The sequence below is a fragment of the Patella vulgata genome, chromosome 6 (assembly GCF_932274485.2).
Source record: "Patella vulgata chromosome 6, xgPatVulg1.2, whole genome shotgun sequence".
Lineage (NCBI taxonomy): Eukaryota > Metazoa > Mollusca > Gastropoda > Patellidae > Patella > Patella vulgata.
The window spans coordinates 25,248,030-25,269,071 of record NC_065884.2 but is presented as its reverse complement, the minus strand read 5'-3'; the positions used below and the strand labels follow the sequence as shown (position 1 = coordinate 25,269,071).

At 36.5% G+C, this 21,042-nt stretch overlaps 1 long non-coding RNA gene across 1 annotated transcript; it reads right to left on the bottom strand.

Annotated features, from left to right (window-relative positions):
• Window positions 1-3,377: 3,377 nt before the first annotated feature.
• Window positions 3,378-13,314, bottom strand: LOC126823391 (uncharacterized). Its single transcript, XR_007681137.2, has 5 exons — window positions 13,175-13,314; window positions 13,010-13,025; window positions 11,773-11,877; window positions 10,491-10,750; window positions 3,378-3,546 (listed from the first exon to the last, which is right to left on the bottom strand). It is a non-coding gene; the product is annotated as an uncharacterized LOC126823391 (long non-coding RNA).
• Window positions 13,315-21,042: the final 7,728 nt, after the last annotated feature.

The following is a 21,042-nucleotide window of genomic DNA, read 5'->3' as shown; positions in this document are numbered from 1 at the left end:
CCCCCCTATTCCTGCACCAGTGACAAGGGGAAACAACGCTTGAAAGTTTGGGGAACTGTCTAGGTCAACATAGGGGATCAAACCCCGGACCTCCTGATGTGTGAGCCACGGACAAGGAGAAACTACGCCGGACTAGGATCAATCCCTGGGCCGCCCGGTAAGTGAGCCAGCCCTTTACTGAGTCACCGCGGCTCCCTTGCACACTGATGATGACACTTGCATACTAGTTGTACACGTACAATGCCTCCCCCCCCCTCACTCAAACAATAATGTATGATGTACGCCCACCTTCATTCTACGGGTTGGTACAGAACAGTAAGACATTAAACTCCATTTGATATTTTTTCTCTTCATTACAATATTGTCACTCCCAATACAGTATAATTTAGTTTAGGCCATATCTATTTTAGTGAGAAAACTAAATATCTGTAGATGCTATGTTTCAGGTTAAATATTTGTTAGACCTTTAGCCTCAAATCCTATCTGAAAAAAGGTTGAACTTATATAGGCCCTTGTCTGTAGTTAAATCCTGTTACTGTTAACAATATGTATTGATATTTTCTATAATGGGGGATAACTCCCTTTACCATAAATGGATTTCCGAAATTCTGTAGGTTTCCCTGTCCATTATGTTTTCTGCATTTTGCTTTCAATCAAAATTTCACCAACAGCATATTCTTTGCATAGGATGAAGGCGTCGAGTGTTTTTGCCAATATTCAATTTTATGTCAACTTCACAATTATTAGTATAAATATTGCATTTACTTGACAATTATCACAATTTTCATCTGGCCCTAAATCGAGTTAGTGCAGACTTTTTGCTTGGAACTCTCTGGATTTGTGTTCCTGGTGTTATAAGGTTTCCAAAAATGTATAGTTTGTTTATTTGGGAGGACCATGCAGCGGAACTTCACGCTAGAAATTTTGGCTGCAGACCTTTAAAATATGACCTCGGCACTATTCGTAACTTTCAGAAGAAGGTTAAACGAAGGGACCAGACACTGATTCATGATAAAGAACTACTGAAAGCACAAGCTCGAGAAATCCTGACTTTACGCGATGAAATGACGAAACCGACTTAAAATTAAACGAAATATTAAACATCAACGAAAAAAAAACTTGCAAAGTTGAGGAATGAAAAAAAGGCTCTACAGGGAAAGTTGTGGTATTCTTCAAGAAAGACATCTTGGTGCTCAAAATGGGACAATGAAATATTTAATAATGAGGAAAGATGGCTGAGCTGGAAATGAGAATGTCTGAATTGAATGAGGAAAATAAAATTTTGGAGGCTACAGTTGACTGTTTACAAACTGATGCTGGTGCTACTTTTCAGGATGGGAAATACATAGATGAAATTAGGGAGGTCATCGTTGAGCTCCCGACGATGAATATTTCCATTCGAAAAGTTGATGTGATCAGAACAGTGCTAAAAAAAACTGGGTAAATGGACATGGGGAAACCTTCCAAGTCAGGCATTGAAATCACGTCTGTTTATGGAAGCTAGGCATCTGGCATAGATACAGTGGCACAAGTCCTTCTTGACACTAACCCAGAAACTGGTACGGGTGGTTGCCTACACGGTGATACTACCACAAAGTTTTCCAAGCATTACCAGTCATACCAGTTGACATGAGATAGCTATACCATGGGGATTCTGGACATGGCAAGTGGTACCGCTGATGCCTACATTCAAGCATATAAGGACAATGTAAGCCAGTTAGCAGGGGCCATATCTTCAGTTGGTAAGCAACCGGACAAGCAACTTGCGGTAGCTCAGATGACAAATGGAATAAAGAATACGATGAATGACCAGGAACCAACGAATTAAGTACGGAGGACAAACGTAGGGACATGGCCATTTTTTCGGAAAAAATACGAGTGGAGAAACAGAAGCTAATTGGCCGTCTGCACGAGCAGAGGACAAAGTGAAAAAGACGAGAGACATGCTGTCAAAGCTCATAGAAAACCCCGAAGGACTTTGTGGGAAATCCAGTGGTTTAAAGGGACCGTGCTGGAAGTGACCAAAATTGATGGTAATAAATCGATTTATCTGGTGCGGCATGGCGATGACAATGACAATGAAAACGACAGAGAAGATCAACATGAATTCCCCCTTTTAACCGACATAAAAAATGCTGACTTGATAATCAATTAGGCAAGTACAATCTTGTGCGTGTCATTGTCTGGTGGCCATATTGGATTCAAAATGGCGGCTAATTTTTTTCTTGTCTTTAGTCACCATGATAATGAGTTCGGAGCAAAACAGTAGGACGTTAAAACTCATTTCATTTCATTTCATATGAACACTTTCTTGTAGTTTTCAAGAAGCACTGACTGTTTCATTTACCTAATTACGTATTCATGGCGGCCATTTTGAATTCTTAGTGAGCATACTTAGCGTAAATTTCATTCAAACTCAAGTATTTGACCAGTTCCTGTACTTGACCAAAGTTTATGAAAATCGACCCAAGGGTTGTTGAGAATTTTCATTTTGAACTTCTAAAAATGGCAAATTTTCTGCAATTGTTGTGCCATTTGGCTAATTAAGACTAAGACAGAAGACTCATCTAATAAACGCATCAATTACGGAATTTGAAATTGCCATAACTTCGTCATCTGTGGACGGATTTGCAAAATTCAAAGACTGTTATCTTAGACCTTTCCCTTTCCAATTCCGCGGTGATTACCTCCCAACAGCCACTTTGAAATTTTGCCTTGAACACCCCAACGAAGGGTAATTATGTCGAGGTATGCGTCACGGTTATTTGAATATTGTAAAGAGTGACTACCTACCACTACTTCTGTAAAACATGAAAGAAAAACCAACAACGAGGCGGATTCCCCCATCCCCAAATAAATAGATGACACACATTAATTAATTGCATATTGTAAAGCATTAAGCAATCCTACTGCTTTTCTATATTTAGCATGCGTCGTCGAAAATACTCCTCGAACGTAGCCTAAGTATTGATGTAAATAAACTTCACATAAAGTTCACTTAATTAGAATTATAGTTATCGTGTCCCAAAGCATCGATCAATTAAACTGCTTATCTATCTTTAGCTTAAATAGAAAATGCCCATCAACTTCAGTACAGTCACCTAATAAAAACCCAAGCAACTTTGACTATTCTAGCTTAAATAGAAGCGGGGTTATTATGTCTGAAAAGTGTCATGGGCAGACAAGAGCGAGCTGATTTTAAAAGTCTTTATTCAAAAGGCAGGGGACCTATAATTTCATATAGCATTATCTGGTGCCTTGCCAGGAATGGTTAAAATAATAAATATAAATTTAATGGTTGACATCACATTTCAAACCTGGTATAATTACCCAAATAGATGTAATCATGTAATATTATAATTCAAGGCAACTGGAAATCAAGGTAATGCAAATTTATTTGTTCGTGTCATACAATTCATATTTATTTGTATATTATGTTAAGTTGTCACATACAGTTGATAATTAACAAGACGACGGGATAAGGGTGATGTCATCAATACTAACTGAGTTGCCTGGCTTTCCACCAAGGAATGCTGTGAACACAAACTGAAAAAGAAGATGTAACGTGATTAGTAATGATCGTTTCCCGAATTTACACACAATTAAATCTTAACGACATTTTAATGTAATGCTTGAAGAAACCAATTATAACATGTCTATTCCTAGTTTAAGTTTACAGCATTAAAAATTCAAAAATTATGAACAGTAGAACCTGAGGTCTCCTGTTTTAATATGCCCTTCGCGTGTCTTGCGCGTCCTAAAAGGATCCTTGTAATGGAGAAGCCGGTTTGCCGTCCAATGTCCGTTGAGAATGGAATCATGATTATTGAGTGGTGATTTGGCTTGATAGCCCTTTCTATGCAACACATTACTTTCACCCATTGTTCACCTAGAAGAGAGCTGGAGTGACCCGAACTGATGAACTGGCTTTGGCCGTCTTGTCATTAAGGAGGTGGTAATTATCTTTGGGTTTTTTGGGGGTTTTTTTTTCTTGTTTTGAAATATCTTATCTTTTTGTCCTGGACACCATCTCAGAGAGTGAGGCTTATGGTCAGTCAGGTGAGTCCCCATGCGCAGCCCCCACCCTGGTAGGCAGATAAGTAACTTTGGGATCGACGATGGACGAATTCCTTAATTCATGTTCATAGGTCTTCCATATCTACAAACCAAACATCTATTGAAAGCCCGTATTCAAATAAATAAAAGAACATGCTCAAGCGGGCACTAGTACCAGAGTCGTCGTCCTAAAAAAGGCTGCTATCACACTGTAATTTAAGAAACTTTCCAGTAGACAGGGCCCATTAGACATCGTCTGAACGACGACTTGTGACAACCTCTCGAAAAGGCCGTCACATATTATTATCCTACAGGGTCGTTCTCCGTTAGTTTTACGAGCTGTTACTTTATTTTGAGGGGCCCACATGAATTGATCAGTAACACCGTTCTTCACCGATTACGCTGTCGGACCAATTCTGACTCAACGCCATCAATATCACAGTTTAGGCAACATTGACAGTGGCGATTACAACAATGGCATGATGTCATCTTCTCTTATGAATCCAGTACTGTGAACGGTACATCAGCGACTACATTGTGCAAAAATTAGTTGGGTTGCGGGAAGTGGAACACAGGAACTAGCTCTAGCCGGACATCAAGCTAAAAACGCGATTTTTCGTACAATGAGTGGCCATAATCCAGGAAGTAACGGTCCGATATGCGCTAATATCGAAAGGAACCGAGATCTCTGGGTTAAAACATTCATTTTAAGTTTCATCAAAAGCGGATAAAAATTGTGACATCTAGCGTGTCCACAAGCTAAAATCGTGATTTTTCGTACAAGCAGGTGTCATAATCCAATACGTTACGGTCCAATACATGCCAATATCAACAGGAACCGAGACCTCTGGGAGTTAAACCGATATTTCAAGTTTCGTCAAAATCGGATAAGAAATTTTACCTGCAGTGTCAGCAAACAACATGTGCACGGACGGACAGGGGCGTCAACAATATACGTCCAAATGAAAATGTGGTCGTAATAAAAACTAAACGTGGTTATTACGTCGCGTTTCGTCCTGAGGACAGAATAAACTCAAAAACGTACAATTTCACCGTCTGTGATTTTAAGAAGTTCACATAACTAAGAAAAGGTTGCTTCTGACCATCTTGACAGATTAATTACATGTCAAATGCAAAGATAGTGCTACTTCCATATTGACACTCAGGGCAATTCTTAAAACTTAAAAGAAAATCAATAAATAAATTTCCTACAATACATGAACAAAATAAAATACTGTCGGCTGATTTGCACTTTTTGTATAACGGAAGTTCTAGCAGATATCCTTCAAAATATCCCAACCATCTGCTATAAATAGCATATAATTATCGCAGCCTCCCATGCTTTCATAGCCTAATGTCAATTAATACTTTTCAACCCTGTAATCGCGCTATTTTATTTACTCACAGTGCAAATTACTCCGAGATTTATTCTACAGTTATTGATTAAGTCCGGCCAAATTCTACAAGTGATGTGGAAAATTATTGTTTATCTCGGGGTTAAATATGGTCTTAATGTTGGACGGTTATTGATAATATTATTAAAAGTACTTTTTTTTCATGTATAACCATGCGGTTAACGCCAGTGATGTCAGAATAAAAACGAATTTTTGAAGGTCACTCTAAAAGTAATGGGCTTTGTTGTTAGTGTTACGTGTACGATGAATGCTAGGATTAGGGTCTAGTTGTTAGAAGCATTTACATGGATTATTGGTTACTAATGGGTATACCATCTAGGAAGTCCAGTCATGGTTTTGTCTTTCGTTTTAATGACTATATTTTTTTTTCATTTGACTATATAGACTTTAGGATTTATATTTATGAAGACTGGACAATATATTGGAAACGTGTGCCAATAGAAGACATTATTAAATTCCGGAAATTACGCTTTCATGAACATAACAAACACATCTAGATTGCTTTAAAGATATATGAATAGAAATGTCCAATACTGTCTCCAACGTTAGATATTTTCAAATGAAACCATATATATAGATTCGCAGTTAAAATGCGAATGATCGGTTAAAGAATAGAAATGTGTGAGTTTCTGTGGAAAAATCGATGATGGCGGTGTTACGACTCTTTATCAAGATTGGTCAACCATAGTGAAACAGTGAGCAAGGGCAGACAACTAAATTAGCACAATATTTCCAATAGCGTCCTTATTTTGATGTAATCAACTGCTAAATTATATATTTTCACCTTAGATTGACCCGAGAACCCATAATTGACATATTTCAAGACCATGGTTGATTATGTACTAAGGAACTCAAAACATTCTAATTTCAGGCAGTAACTTCGATGATTTTTCACAAAACAACATGGTCTGTAATGACTGGCATCATGTGATAATCATGTCATTGGAGATTTTAAGTCGTGTATAATCTTTTCCTTCCTTGGGGCCCTCTGATTTAACGGTATGTGATATTTACATCAGTCAATGGACGAGGAGAGTGACATGAACAGCTATTGGAATTCATTTCTTATTTGACTATAACCTGTTGTTCAACCAATCCTCTCCTTTAGAATACTAATCTGTATATAATTTGAGCTGGTTAAATTTCATGAAATATTGCCATCTGGAAGCCTACTTGATACTGCTCTCTTAAAAGGACAAACACCACGTGACCATGATTATTTCACCAGGATAAGCTGTCATGAACTACTATCAAAAAGGCATCTAAATACGTAGAAAAAAAAAACCTCACAGGACGTCTTCTATTAAAGATACATTATGGGAGATTTTTATAAGGAGTTAGCCATTCTTGCTATAACAGTTCAAAAATAGATGATGAAAGAAGAATATATTGAAAATTGCAGTCAAATTACTTTATTTTGAACATAGTTATCACCAGTGTAATTTTTGACTATAAATGGGATTGAATTCCATCTTCACCGATTCTTAGTATGGCCGATCGTTTGATTGACAGGCGTTAACTCCACCTACATAATCTCTGCTGTCTTTTGTCTGCTGTCATCATATCCGAATTTGTGTTTTACCTTTTTGGATTTTTATAACAATTGGACAAAATGAGTGAGAGGGTAAATTTTCATTCATACTTGTATTTTGGGCATGCATTAAATCAATTGAATATACCGTAGGACATAATATTATAATAAAATTATGAAAAATCTATTGGTATACATGTACATTACACCAGTGGCGTCGTGCCTATTTAAATAGTTTAGATGTCATTTGTTAAGGCATCGCTCAACAGCGGCCTCGCTTCGTACACTCTATCATTTAGCCTCGATCCGGGAGTATGACGTCAACGTAACGGTTAATCTCCGCTCACGGCGCCATTTAAAATTAAATCAGTCAACGAAATCCCGTTTAAATCCAAGCTGAATCCAAGCCATCCGTGGGTCTACAGAGTTGATTTTGTGCTTGTTGTGTAAATAAAGATCTAATTTATAATTTCTATGACATCTGAAGCCTAAATAAAGACTTGCAATAATCTGATTTAGCTCTTGCATAATGTATGTTTAAATGGAAACTACATGATTATGTTATGGGGTTTTGATCTTCTAAATTTACATTACATAAAAACCAGCTTCTCCATATTTTAAAGAGCGAATAGCTCTATTCTTTGGAACCTTAAAATAGGCGAAAGTGGTTCTAAAACACAAATTAAGGTAATATTAGTGTATATAAAGTGATTTATATTCTTGTTTTTTATTTTTGTAATTTCTAATCAATTATGTATGGTAAAATACGCGAACAGTCCAAATTGATCGGCTCTCATTTTCCTTTGCTTACTTGGTATTCTACTCGTTTTTGTTTTGGTTTTTTTTTAATTTTTAATTACTTCCGCTTTGTCATCTGTGATATGTGTTTCTTTTGACATTACAAATTACAAATGGTGTTCGAACCCATTAGGCCTATGTTCATAGACTACACAAGTCGTGCAGTGATTTAAAAATGAAAATGTTCTTAAATATTAGAATAAGATTATAACATCAATATTCATTTAAATGGACCAATATTGAATTCTGAATTCTAATTCGTGTTTTTAATTTCCAATATTATTATGCTTAATATTAAGTTAAGGGTTTAGCCCCTTTAACGCAGCAAAAAGAACATTATACGCTGCCAGTTATCTATAAACTTACAATCCCATTGGGCGGTTTATCTAGTCGCCTCAAGTGCCTTTAAAGATTACTACTACTTGGCTACGGTGACACTAGGCAATGTTCACTTTAAAGGACAATATTGGTGTCAGTCATTATCACACATGTGATAGAACTAATTAAACACGTTCCAAATATAATTTTAACACAGAGATCATTGCTACGGTAGCTGAGTAATTCAGGTTTCCTGAATCGGAAGTGACGAACGCCAAAATAAAAGACGAGTCATCCCTCTATATAACTGACTGAAGTGAGGAGTTATAACAGCTACATGTGCGAATTTCTGCTCACGATATAATTCTTTCAAAGACCAAAAGTTGTTGTGTGAGAGGATATCTGACAATTCATAAAAAGAATTGACTGCCACTAGATAAGAGAACACGAAAGAAAAACAGAAAAAGTCCGTGCATTACCATGTTTTTATAAGGGATAGAATGAATATATTATAAACAAGGGAATGTACAGACTATTTCTATTTTTCTCGTGTTCTCTTATCTAATGACATTCAATTACTTTATTGAATTGTCATGTATCCTCTTACAGTCCCATATAACAACTTTTGGTCTTCAAAGGAATTATTAGTGAGCGAAAATTCGGCCGTGTATCTGTTATCACTTGTCACATCAGTCAGTTATATAGAGGGATGACTCGTCTTTTCCTTTGGCGTTCGTCACTTCCGATTCAGGAAACCTGTATTACTCAGCTATCGTAGCAATGATCTCTGTGTTAAAATTATATTTAGAATGTGTTTAACCAGCTGTATCACATATGTGATAATGACTGGCACCAATATTGTCCTTTAACCCAAACATGTTGAACCTACAACTACGCACTGAAAATTATCTGGTCGTTCAAACCCAATCCTCATAGAGTACCATGCCTCCACTCCATCCGGATTTCCCGGTTGTACGTGACAAGGAGTATGCCCGCCTGTTCAACCTCGTGGGTTTTCTCCGGGTCCTCAGGTTTCCTCCCACTGCTAAGACCCCTACGCGCAAGCTAATTATTGAAATAAAATTGAACCATATATTATTCCCAAAATGTCCTAGTTTATGTCGAGTGGACGTTAAACCCCATTTCTCTTTCCACTCCATGCTTTAGTGACAATCGGGGAGCTGGATGGCCGAGTGGTTAGCACGTGCGCGCTGTATCATAAAGCCTGTCATTGAGTCAACTGGCGTGGTGTCGAATCCATGGTTGTACGTGACAAGGAGTAGGTTGCCTGTCCAACCTCGTGGGTTTTCTCCGGGTCCTCCGGTTTTCTCCCACTGCTAAAGACCCCTACGCGCAAGCGAATTATTGAAATAAAATTAAACCACATGTTAGTCCCGAAATGACCTAGTTTGTGTCAAGTGGACTTTACCCCCCCCCCCCTCTCTCTCTCTCTTTAGTGACAATCAAATGAGATAAATGAGATAAAATGATGTTGGTGTAAATATTTATTATGCATGCGGTGGAATGTTAGAAATGATTATACTTTATTATTCGACTTATCGCACGGAATTGTTGTGCTTTTTATATGTAAATATCCAAAATGGGGCTCTATATACATCTCCTGACAATAGCAGCCATGCTATTTTAATATATACATGCATTATGCAAGAGCTAATTCTGTCTATTGCGGGCCTTTCGTTAAGCCTGAAATGTTATCTAAATTATTAGACATTATTTAGCTTAACAAGACCATAAATCAACTCTCGATGCCCGCGATATTTAATGGATTTAAATACGTTTTGTGCTGGATGCGGTTGCCATAAAAATGGATAATTTATCATCGTAACAACAGTGATAATAACAATCGAAGCGCGCCTATAATTATATCGCCGATTCTTGGCTCAGAGTGAAGTAATTCAACTGAGATTTTCAAAATATACTCTTTTCATTATCTATTTTTTTAACTATTATAGCGAGAACTTCAGCTGTTTATCAAACTTTACCTAATGCCGCTTTAATAAAATTAGCAATGATTTATTTTCAATATTGATCTTTACTAGCGAAAGGGTAACCAAAGAGAAGGATAGCAGGCGATATTATCGTGGGAGCCATATTGATTTTCTATCAACTTCAGACAGGGTTGTGCGAGGCTTTTCCAGTAACAGATGATGGTCTCTTCTCCCAAGACAGTTTAAACGAATCATCTTTGTTTGCAACCACGAACTCCGTTATGCCTGATGAACGTTTTGTTAATGTAAACCATTCGCTGAGTTAGTAATTTAGATTCATATCAAAGCTGCCGTTTAAAGATCGTTTATTTTGACATGTTAAATATAGTTCATTAACTTTATAGTTTCACTTCTGTAACTTACTTGTGCTTTCCTTTGTAATGGAAGTAAGGACACTGCCACCTTTTCTTCGGTCCACCCCTTATTAAGAGAGCTGGTAGCAGATGACCATACTTGAGACTTGTCCCCACCTTTTTGTTGGATGGTCATCTTATTATCACTACTCCCGGTGATGGAGTATCGGAATGAGAGGCAGAGATAGTGGTTAGTTACTGAGTAGCATCTGGAAATGGCAACAGCGCTCTTGTCCATATCACCTTTTGCTTCTGTTTTTAAATATCGACCTGAAACATAAAATATATATAGGGTGAGCCAGAGGTGTGTGTGTGTGGGGGGGGGGGGGGGGCAAAGTGTCCCGAGTTTTCGATCAAACCGCTTAGACTACGATCGGAATAATTCTCAATCCATAAAAGATAGTTCATTGGCCCGGGCCTTTCGTTGACTCGACACTGTATAACTCAGCACATATAGTACTGATCCAACATAACAATTTATACCTAAAAGACCTCTTACAATAATGTAAAGATATTAATAAACCAAAAGCATACATTCCCCCCCAAAAAATAAATAGGCTGCTAGGCTACGAAACTCTAACGGCGCTACAGATCTTCTGCTGCAATATGATTTCCTTATAGCGTTGAAAACTTATAGTGGAAATCCTTACATAAAAATTCCTGAAGATCCAATAAAATTATATAATACTAAGAAGTGTTATCGGAAATACACGTTCTCCCTTCACAAAGTTTGGCCATCAAATTTTACTAAGATCCGATGTTAAAGTATAGTTTCTGGACCTTTTAAAATGTTTATTACTGAGAAGGCATACCTCTTGGAGCCTCTTTTATACATAGTTCAAAATAAATAGAAATATGTTTCCAAGTATTCTACAACCTATGTTTTCTACAGGTCCCCCATAATAGTGATCTCTACAGAGCATCAAACAGTTTCGAAGGTGTAGTAATCACCGTAAATTGTTAACAATATGGACCCTGCTGTTGCCCAACTGAAACACTCATTAAACTACATGGATTCACTCATCCGGGTGTGTTTCTGATGGATGCATTTATTTATTGAAAGGGAGTAGTTATTATTTTGTCACACTGGTACAACTAGACAGGGTGGAACTTAAACTAAGCAAAACAAATAATCGTTACATAGTCAACACAGGATAAACAGGCCGATGAGCTGACTGGAGTGTTTATGCGAAATATTCTATTGTATTATAGAAAAAAATATATACACATAGACCTATTTGCACAAGGTTCTTACAACATCTATTCGATAAAATTACCATTTAAATATTTACCATCCTTATCGCTGACAACAGTCCATTCAAGTTTAGTAATGTTGCTATGGAAACCACACAGATCATCCGAAAAGTTGCAGATGTAGGTCATAGGTTTGGGATACCCTGTGGATTAAAAAAAAACAGACTACATTGTTTCTGGATATCAGATTTGGTTTTGGTTTTAAACTTTTTATAAAACCTGGCAGATAAAATCGGTTCCTTAAATTCATGGTTTATTGAACTTGGTCGACATAATTAAGCCCTCTTCCAGTTGACTACAATGGCACTCCGTGAAATAAATATTTCGCTAAAAAAAAGTAACGTTGAGCTATCATAGATGGCCATAAATGATAATTACGTATTAAAATCCGACATTTTTTTAAGAAAAGGCGATGAGAGATTCATGTCGAAATAATTGTATGATTTCTAAAACTTATATCCTATGAATTTCATCTGGACATTAACCAACAAAGGCCGTATACGTACTCAAATCGCAAGCCATTGGTTATCCTACTTTTCAAAGTTCATCTAGAGGTGGGCCCCACCCGCCTAATCTCCGCTTTACATAACTCTTGCTATGTTAATTATTGTGTTCTATGTAGATTTCGAAAGAAATTATCTGGTTGTACGGTAAATACTAAAGATACATTCAGTCAATTGAAATTGTGTTCACTTGCACAACTTTTGAGCTCATTTATCTATTTTAAAATGATATAGTACATAGCGTCGTTGATTAAACGATGTTTTTTTCGGAATGGAACTTGCTTTTCTTTTCTTTTAATAACAAAAAACACACACTCACATGAAAAGCATAACTTTGCTCTGCTGTACGCATTCTTTTAATTTCCCTTGAGATCATACAATGATTTATTTAAGGTTAAAATAGAATCAATACAATATATAGTAATTATTGTTTCTTTTTCTTTCCCAGAACTATTCATCCAACAGTACAAATGACAATTATTTCAAGTGTTCGATTATAGAAAACACCGTTATTGTTTAACTAATTTTAAGATTGTACGTATCAAAGCTACTTTCATTAACAGAATTAATGTTGACTGGTGTAATCTAATCATGTACACGCTAAAAAGATAGAAGACATAGCTCGTGGCTTAACGTACGAAGAATCATCTCTAATGTAAGTCACACGTAGCCCGGGCACGTCCCTGGGATTTAAACCGTGATTGGCCAAAGGTGTCTCTTTGAACATATTTTAGATAATATTAAAGATAACAAGCAATTTAGTAAATATTACCTTTCATAACCATTTCCTGAAAAACGAAGAAAGAACATAATGTAATCGAATACAATATCGGGCATAGATTCGGGACACACTTAAATTGAAGGAGATTGTTGGCATATGCTGATCACAATATTTTCAGTGTGTGTCGTTACAAATTCAAACAAAAGGATAACTTACGGCACTGGCAACCGCCAGAACGCATACAACGATCAACAACTTCATTGCTCCGGGTGGGATCGGCTGGTGAAATACGAACAGTTCGAATCAAATCAGACTAATGCAATGACCTTAATTCAATTCATACCGGATAAAATGAAAATATATGTTTATAAAACAGATAAGACTTGGTTTAGGTTGGTTTATCTATTTTTGATCTCAGTCTGAGTTGTTTAAACAAACAAAGAAATTAGAAACATTCCTTCGATGCCGAGCAGGGGGCTATGTTGACCATATAGATAATAACGTTCGTAATATGTGAGTTATTAAACGATAACTGTATTATTTATACAAACTAGCACCGGGTACATATAATAAACAAGTGAACAGTGAGGTTGGTCTACTCTCCTCGATAAAAACCCAGCATTCAAATCGGCCATCTTTATTTATTTCATAAAGTCAGCATGACCCCGTGAATGTTTTAGGCCATGATTCGGTTCAATTTGGGTCCCGGGCGAAACGGGTATCCTGCTAGTAATATAATAAAATCCAATTGATAACTGTAATGTTGTTATTAAGAAAGACCCAAAATGTACATTTAGTTTAGATTATAATAAATGATTATAAATTATGTCAAAATACATCTATAATTTTGTGATAGGTGCGTTTGCTATTCCAAAACTGACCAAACTGTTTTATTGATGAGATGTTATACACCAACATACAGTGGCAATGAAATTTACGTCTTACTTTTCTGCACCAACTGATCTAATAAAAACAAGCCAACAGTTATTCCTGTTTTTTATTATGCTTGTAATCGAAGAATTTTGGCTAAACAGATACATTGTATCACGTGCACTACCAATGTTTACGCGGGACTCGGTTTTAGTATCACTCCATCGACTAAACACCCGTTCATTGTCAGTCCCACATCCACTGTAAAAAAAATATGTTTTTGTTTTTTTAAATCTCTACTTTTTGTTATTTGAAGGAAGTTATTCGTATTATCACAGAAATAATATCTGTGATTTGAGATAATAACTCTGTATTTTTTTTTACCATAAAATCTGTTGTTTTAGTTGCATTTCTGTATTTGGACAGAAACGTCGGTACTTTAACATACTTTTCAGTATATTAACTTAGAGAAACTGTTTATTAACACTGTAAATTGTGTTATTAATCAACGGAACTGTAATATTCCAAGATAACTTGTATATTAACGGCAGTGTTCTGTTAGTTCACAAAGTTACATTGTTGGCTTCAGTTAACGCATGCGCGTCGCGTACTTTACTTATGGCGGTGAATGTTCGAATGTGCGCTGACGATGCAAAGAAAGAACAGCGGGAAATCAACAATAAGATTTGAAGGTGAGTCTTCCTAATAATATGTATGCAAATTTATGTTGTATTGTAGAAATATTTCAAATGGACTATGTAAACAATATTCATGTGTAACCATTAGCCAAGAAAGCTACCATGCTTGTTTTGCAAATTGTCCTTCCTTGTCAATGGTGCAGGTTGGAATTTGTCCAGTTTGGACTAACAACTGCTATTGGCAGTAGATGTTAAAGAGCCGTAAGCCCCATTAAAGAGTTATCTCCGCTGCCTTGGTAAGATGTCGCCGATAGGATACTCCATAACATATGCAGGAAAGTTAACACCTTTTAATTTCATGTTCCTGTATGTGCATCATTTTGTTTCAGGTTTATATTAAAGATAAAATTTCTTGTTCTTAATTTCTGTTCATTTTTAATATTTTTGTAAATTCATGACTGAAAAATTACATTTACAGAAAATAAATTATTTTTAACAGATGATTTTGTTTTATATTTAACCAAATTAATTATGTTAAAGAACATAAAATCTTCTGGCAGCAGATTTACCAGATTTTTTCCTCTAATTTTACAGAAACATGCTTCTGTGACTTAACAAAAATTGTCTGTTGAAAAAAAACAGAATAAAAATTACAGAAAGAAAATCTTGTAAATCTGCTGCCAGAATTTTATTTATTTTTTTATTATACAGAATTATTTTTTTACAGTGTATTAAATATTTTGGTTGTTAACTTACATAATCGTGTCGATCGCTTTAACTCATTCGTACATATTTGTTATCATGTGTTGTACTAATGGAACCCCTGTTATATTATTTATTAAATATATTGACGACTTTGCCCTTACTGAACGAACTAAATCGCGCCACTGTGGGGATCATGCAGGTGCAAACACTGAATTATTAAAACCATCCATATATAGACCACCAAGGTAGTCATTTCAGACAAAATTAACTCACCGTATTCTCAATAGTTTATTGTCAGGTGTAATGTTTTAACAAACTGGTTGCCCCTTGTCAGTAGTGTAGGGCCGAGGGACTGGCAAGGAACAACAGAATAGTTGTTCCCCAGTACATATTGGCTTCCACGTAAAAGAACCCTTGGCAGTTGGAATTCGAAATAAGAGTAGACCGTAGTGCGACTATCTGGGCTAAATTCCCCTCATATCACACTGCATGGCGTGTTCCCGTCTTCAGTAGCCGAGTAGGAGCAGAACAGTAGGACATTAAACCCCATTTTATTTCATTTTCACAACTATGGTAAATGAAGTGATATAAGGTATCCAATTCCAACTGTCGTGTTTCTTTTACGTGTACGCCACCCAGTACAAGGGTGGGCCTTGGATTCTGTTACATCCAAACAACTAGTAGTTTGTCCACCGCAATACAATGATGTTTCTTACTATTTATTTTCATTACTTCTATTGACTTGTTCACAGAATTGTTGGGTTTTGCACCAAAAGAAACCACATAGCATTTAGTAACCTAATTGGATATGCACAGGACACAAGTCCATAGAATAGAATTACTGTTTGTGATATAGCTTGGTAATTAACAATCGTATTCTGAGTCTAGAATATATCCTGGACCAGGTTTGGAATTTTGTAAATGATAATTCATGAAACTATATGCCAGATATTTCAAGCCAAGCTCTGTCTACAATCTATTTAGGTCATCAGAGCCACCAAGTAGTACACACGTGAGACGCCAATGATGGCACTAGGGTTGCTGTACAACGCGCTTAGACGTCGGTGACAATGCTTTATAGTCGTTCGGGTGGGACAAAAGATCCCGTACACACATTGGCGTGCACATTAAAGAACCTTTGGTGGTTGAAATTTGTAATAAGATTAGGCTGTTCCGCCTTTGTCCGGACATGCTTTCCCTAATGCCTGTATTTTTATAGCCCAGTGGATGCAAAAAAGTAGGACGTTAAACCTCATTTCAACACTGCTAGAAAAATCAACTTATTATAATGTGGGTTTATTATGCATTGTTTTGTATAAAATTAATTGGTAATTAAAGGTAGCATTCTTTCAGATAACATTTTGGGCCCAATGCAGTAGATCCTTGAATGAACATATTTTTACGACGGCAACATTGACTGTTAAAAGTACAAAGAACCCACCAAAGTAATATTCATGAACGTCTATTATGAGAATTGAAGCACGGCATGAGACCCACTGACCCAAGTCAAATCTCTAAATCTCTTGTTGCAGCTTGAAGTAGTGTGGGATGTTACACATAAGAAAAAGTATGAACATTCCCGTATATTTGAAAAGATAAAACATTCCACCATAAACCCGGGCTAATGTAGTTTGCTGAAAGGGAATTGTTCCTGGGCAACAGCATTTCCGCCTTTTCTTCATTGAATTTCAATGTGCCTGTCAATTGGTGCACCTCCATGTTTCGTCTTAGTTGAAGAACTAGACATTCCGATAAATACCTAGATCGAACCCGGGACCACGTGGACAATACTACTTGAGTCACACTGCCTCCTGTGCGCAGTTCCGTGTTGAAATTATATAGTAGCGTTTCGGGCTCAAAGGGTGATCTATAGTCAGAAGTAGAAAATCTAAGGTAAAATTGAAAATTCTTATCCAAACGTGATATTAACGTGGTGGAACCCACAACTTTATGCATTTAACCTGTAAAATGTTTAATTGTCATTTTGCGTTTTTAACCACGGACCATTTTGATTAAAATTATGTCGGTGTCACCAAGCATAAGGAATATGAATTCTTATAATACCGATTCCGGAAATACACTCAAATTTAATGAGTTAATGAATTGTTCCTTGATATTACAAAAGTTAAAGGGCGTATGACTCTATTCCTTTGAACCATAAATGGGTCTAAATGCCTATTTTAATGCAATATGATCGAGTGTATAACGCGAAGAGACTAAATCGAACGACAATCGTTTACGCCTAATTAGTCCATTCCAAACGTTTTTGTTTTTTTTTTATTATTATTTTATCGTTTGTGAATCAGTCATTACTTATTACTCCCGCATGGCAATGTAGTATATGTTTTTCTTTGTTCATTCCTTTTGCGCCTAAAACGATAGATTATACGAATCGTGCACTGATTTTAATATGTTCATTATGTCTTAAAATTGAATATTAGGATCCCACATTTTCACGGCAACATGACAACATCAATATGGATTGAAATGGACCAATATTGAATTATAATTTGTGTTTTTAATTTCGAATATTATGGAAAGTTCAAGGTTTATCTCCCTTAAAATTTGTGATATGCATGTCTCTTTCGACTAATGCTCGCAACAGGAAAGGCGTCTACGATACTACATCTTGGTAAAGTACATTAAATACATTGCTTATTTTAATAGTAATGTAAATTCTTTAAATGCTTTTGTAATGCGGTCGAACAGACCAGACTAATACTTGACTTTTCAGTGGAGGGTTTCTTGGAAGAAATCTATTGACAGTAACGTTCGCTCGTGTTAATGGATAAATAACTGGTATTGATTTGAAGTCTGAATTAATTGCTACAGTTCCTTTGGTTTGATCCAAATTTTCAAATTAGACGTGTCGTTGTGGTAACATTTTCCTGCATGTTTATTAATTCAGAGACATGAAAATACAGTCGACTATATAAAACTGCTTTTCAAAATGGTAAATTCCGCAAAATTTATCAGAGTCTCCATCTTGTAGAACTGTACGCCACAGGCATATATCACGTAACTGTCCTCTGGCAACTAACGTTATTACATTCGCCAACCCATTCACCTTTCTTGAAGAGATATAACGCTATTAAATTATTGGTGTTTAAAGGGGCCAAATTAATAATTACATTAGATAAATTATAATTTTGTATTACTCTTGAAGGGGCAGATAGTAGGGGTGGTAAAAACAAGGGCCTGGTTGTTTGCACAAGACTTTCATTTGATTTACATACAAAAGGGTGTCGTCGTTGGTCGTTACCGTTAATGAACAGATAGGCCTCGCGGTGCGAATTTAATTTAAATGAGATGAATTGGTAATTTCTCAACACGGTGTCCTGGCGTACCATAACCGAATGAATTGATCTTCAGGACGCAATGAAATAATTGACACGGGGCCCACCGAAACGAAATTTACATGACGCGGTGGTGTCTATCGGGGGGGGGGGGGGCAAGCCCAACGAGCAATAAAGGTCTTCCGGGGTTTGGTTCCCTGGAGTAAATATCTGCAAATTATTGAGGGGCGGAGGGCTTGGTTCGGACGGTGCTGGCTTGGACCCAGGCACGTTATAACAAAAAGTAATCAGTTTTCATGTTCAACCACAACTGGAGTCAAATATTTCAAGTCAGTCATGGTCACGAGTCTCAGTTTCATCCTCTGCTAACAATAACAGTTATAGCCAAGTTCATAATTAGTCTACCTGGATCAAGATCTAATAATTTATTAACATGCCCCCACCGAATTAGATATTGACAATATCGTCAGTCTCTTCACTGTCACTATGCCTATACCATGGAGTTAGTTACGCCCCGCAAAGCACTGATTCTCTTTGGAGAATTGAGAGCCAGACCTAAGCAATATTTGACCCAGATAAATCAAAATATCTGGCGTAATTCTAAGGATAAATAAACCCTAGATCTGCCTTAACATACAAGTTCTGCATGAAAGATAGTGGCGTCACGTGGTTACTGATACTATTTTAAAACTTGTAAAAGATGATTTATTTTTAGATCTCTTTTAAAGATGTATTCCCTCGTACAAACTGTGATTTGATGATATATTTGAACTAAAAACATATTCAAATTCTGCTTCAAATCCTTCTCAAAACTTTGTATTCGCCGGGAGATTTTTAAAGCTATAAATAAACTGTCACCTTACTTTATTGTAGGAGGGTCCATTTTCAGAAAGTATTTTTTATTACTTAATGTCCATTTACCATGCATATTGAGACCTAACTAAATTCTTAATTATTTTCTGTCAACTTCTTTTTCCGCCGTTTAATTGTCGAATCTTTTGTACGTAAACACATATCAAATGAGAACAAAACACAATGAGAATATATACTGAGTTAAATTATCGACACAATACTAATGCTAGGGTGACCCACCATAAATAAATATCTCGACAATTTCGCCACAATATTTATATATATGCCAAGCCTCAAATCAGTTTCACACAATTATAGTCACTAAATAAACGATCATGTTGTACTTAATAAGCTATGACCAATAATCATCTATAAATAATAGACTGAAAACTGGTTCCATGTGTCGTCCATAACATCCAGACACTTTTGAGTAAAAGATAGGTTACGTGCCCTTGTTTTGAAATTAGTCTCGCTTAACCAGTCTATCGACCGTTCTAAGGCTGATTGACAGGTCGGGATAATCAAGACTACTTTTTTACGAAACATAACAGAAAGCTAGAACAAGAAATTGAATTTAGAAATGAGCACGTTAGCTAGCTCAACAATTATTTTAAGAAGCTTGTAAAAGTAAAATGAAACTACTGCTAGTATCATGTTCCTGTCTAACCCGAGTGTTTCAGAGATAGTATTTGTACTAAACCAAAAGATGCCGCTCTTAACGGTACAGTTAACGATAAAGCGATTTAAAAAATGAAACGAACGTAATTTCTAAATCTGCTGTAATAACCAAGAAGCTTAATTTTACTGCTATTCAAAATCGTCAACAATAAATTTTTTACGGCTGTAATAGTTGATAGATTTGTAGAGAATTGCACGTGCCATGGCTATTTATAGTATCATACTGTCAGAAAGTTGGCCTCGACACGGCGAATGTGCACGCTTCAGTGGTAGTCTCGAACTATCAGCGGTTGACTGTATTTCTGTAGCTGCATGGGTCACCCTACTAATGCGAGTCAGCCTTTAGTGTAATATATTGTCTATTTTAGGGACAGCAGATCAAATTGCGGACTGCTAGTGTGAATTGAGAAGAAAGGCTCAAACACGCCTCAACAATCTCTTCAGTGAGTTACATTTATGAATGATGAAAAAAGACAATCTGATTAAAATACAGATCTATATTTCATTTCGTTTTTTATACTTTCGACGGCCTATGATGTCAGAGATTTGATTAACAAATCAGCGTTGATCTTTCTAGAGGGATACCAACAGCTCCGTGCATCACACGCCAATAACTCGCCGTAAGAGACCAACTCATTTGGAGAATCCCTAACATCAACCAGAACGCTGGTTATATAACAACTCTTCTAGATAAAACGGATTTCTTTGGTAAAATCTAGTACTTGGACGAACCCGAATGTAATACGAGCACCCGTCAAGAAGGGAAGCCTGGGCGGAACGCAACACTGGTGTCATAAGTGGGATAACTCGAATTTATTTTGTGGCTTCCCAAATAAAAATTATCCCAGTGGCTAGCTTGCCAAGGAAAATAACAGTTTTAAGGATGGGAATATAGGAGTGTACAAAACCATGGAAACCAAACGGGAAGGGCCAAATCAAAGGAACCGATATAATGAGGGTGTACCCAATTTCTTTTATTCAGATTGACTATACGACAGCCAACGAAGATTCTGAAATTATAATAAATTTAAACAATGAATCCACG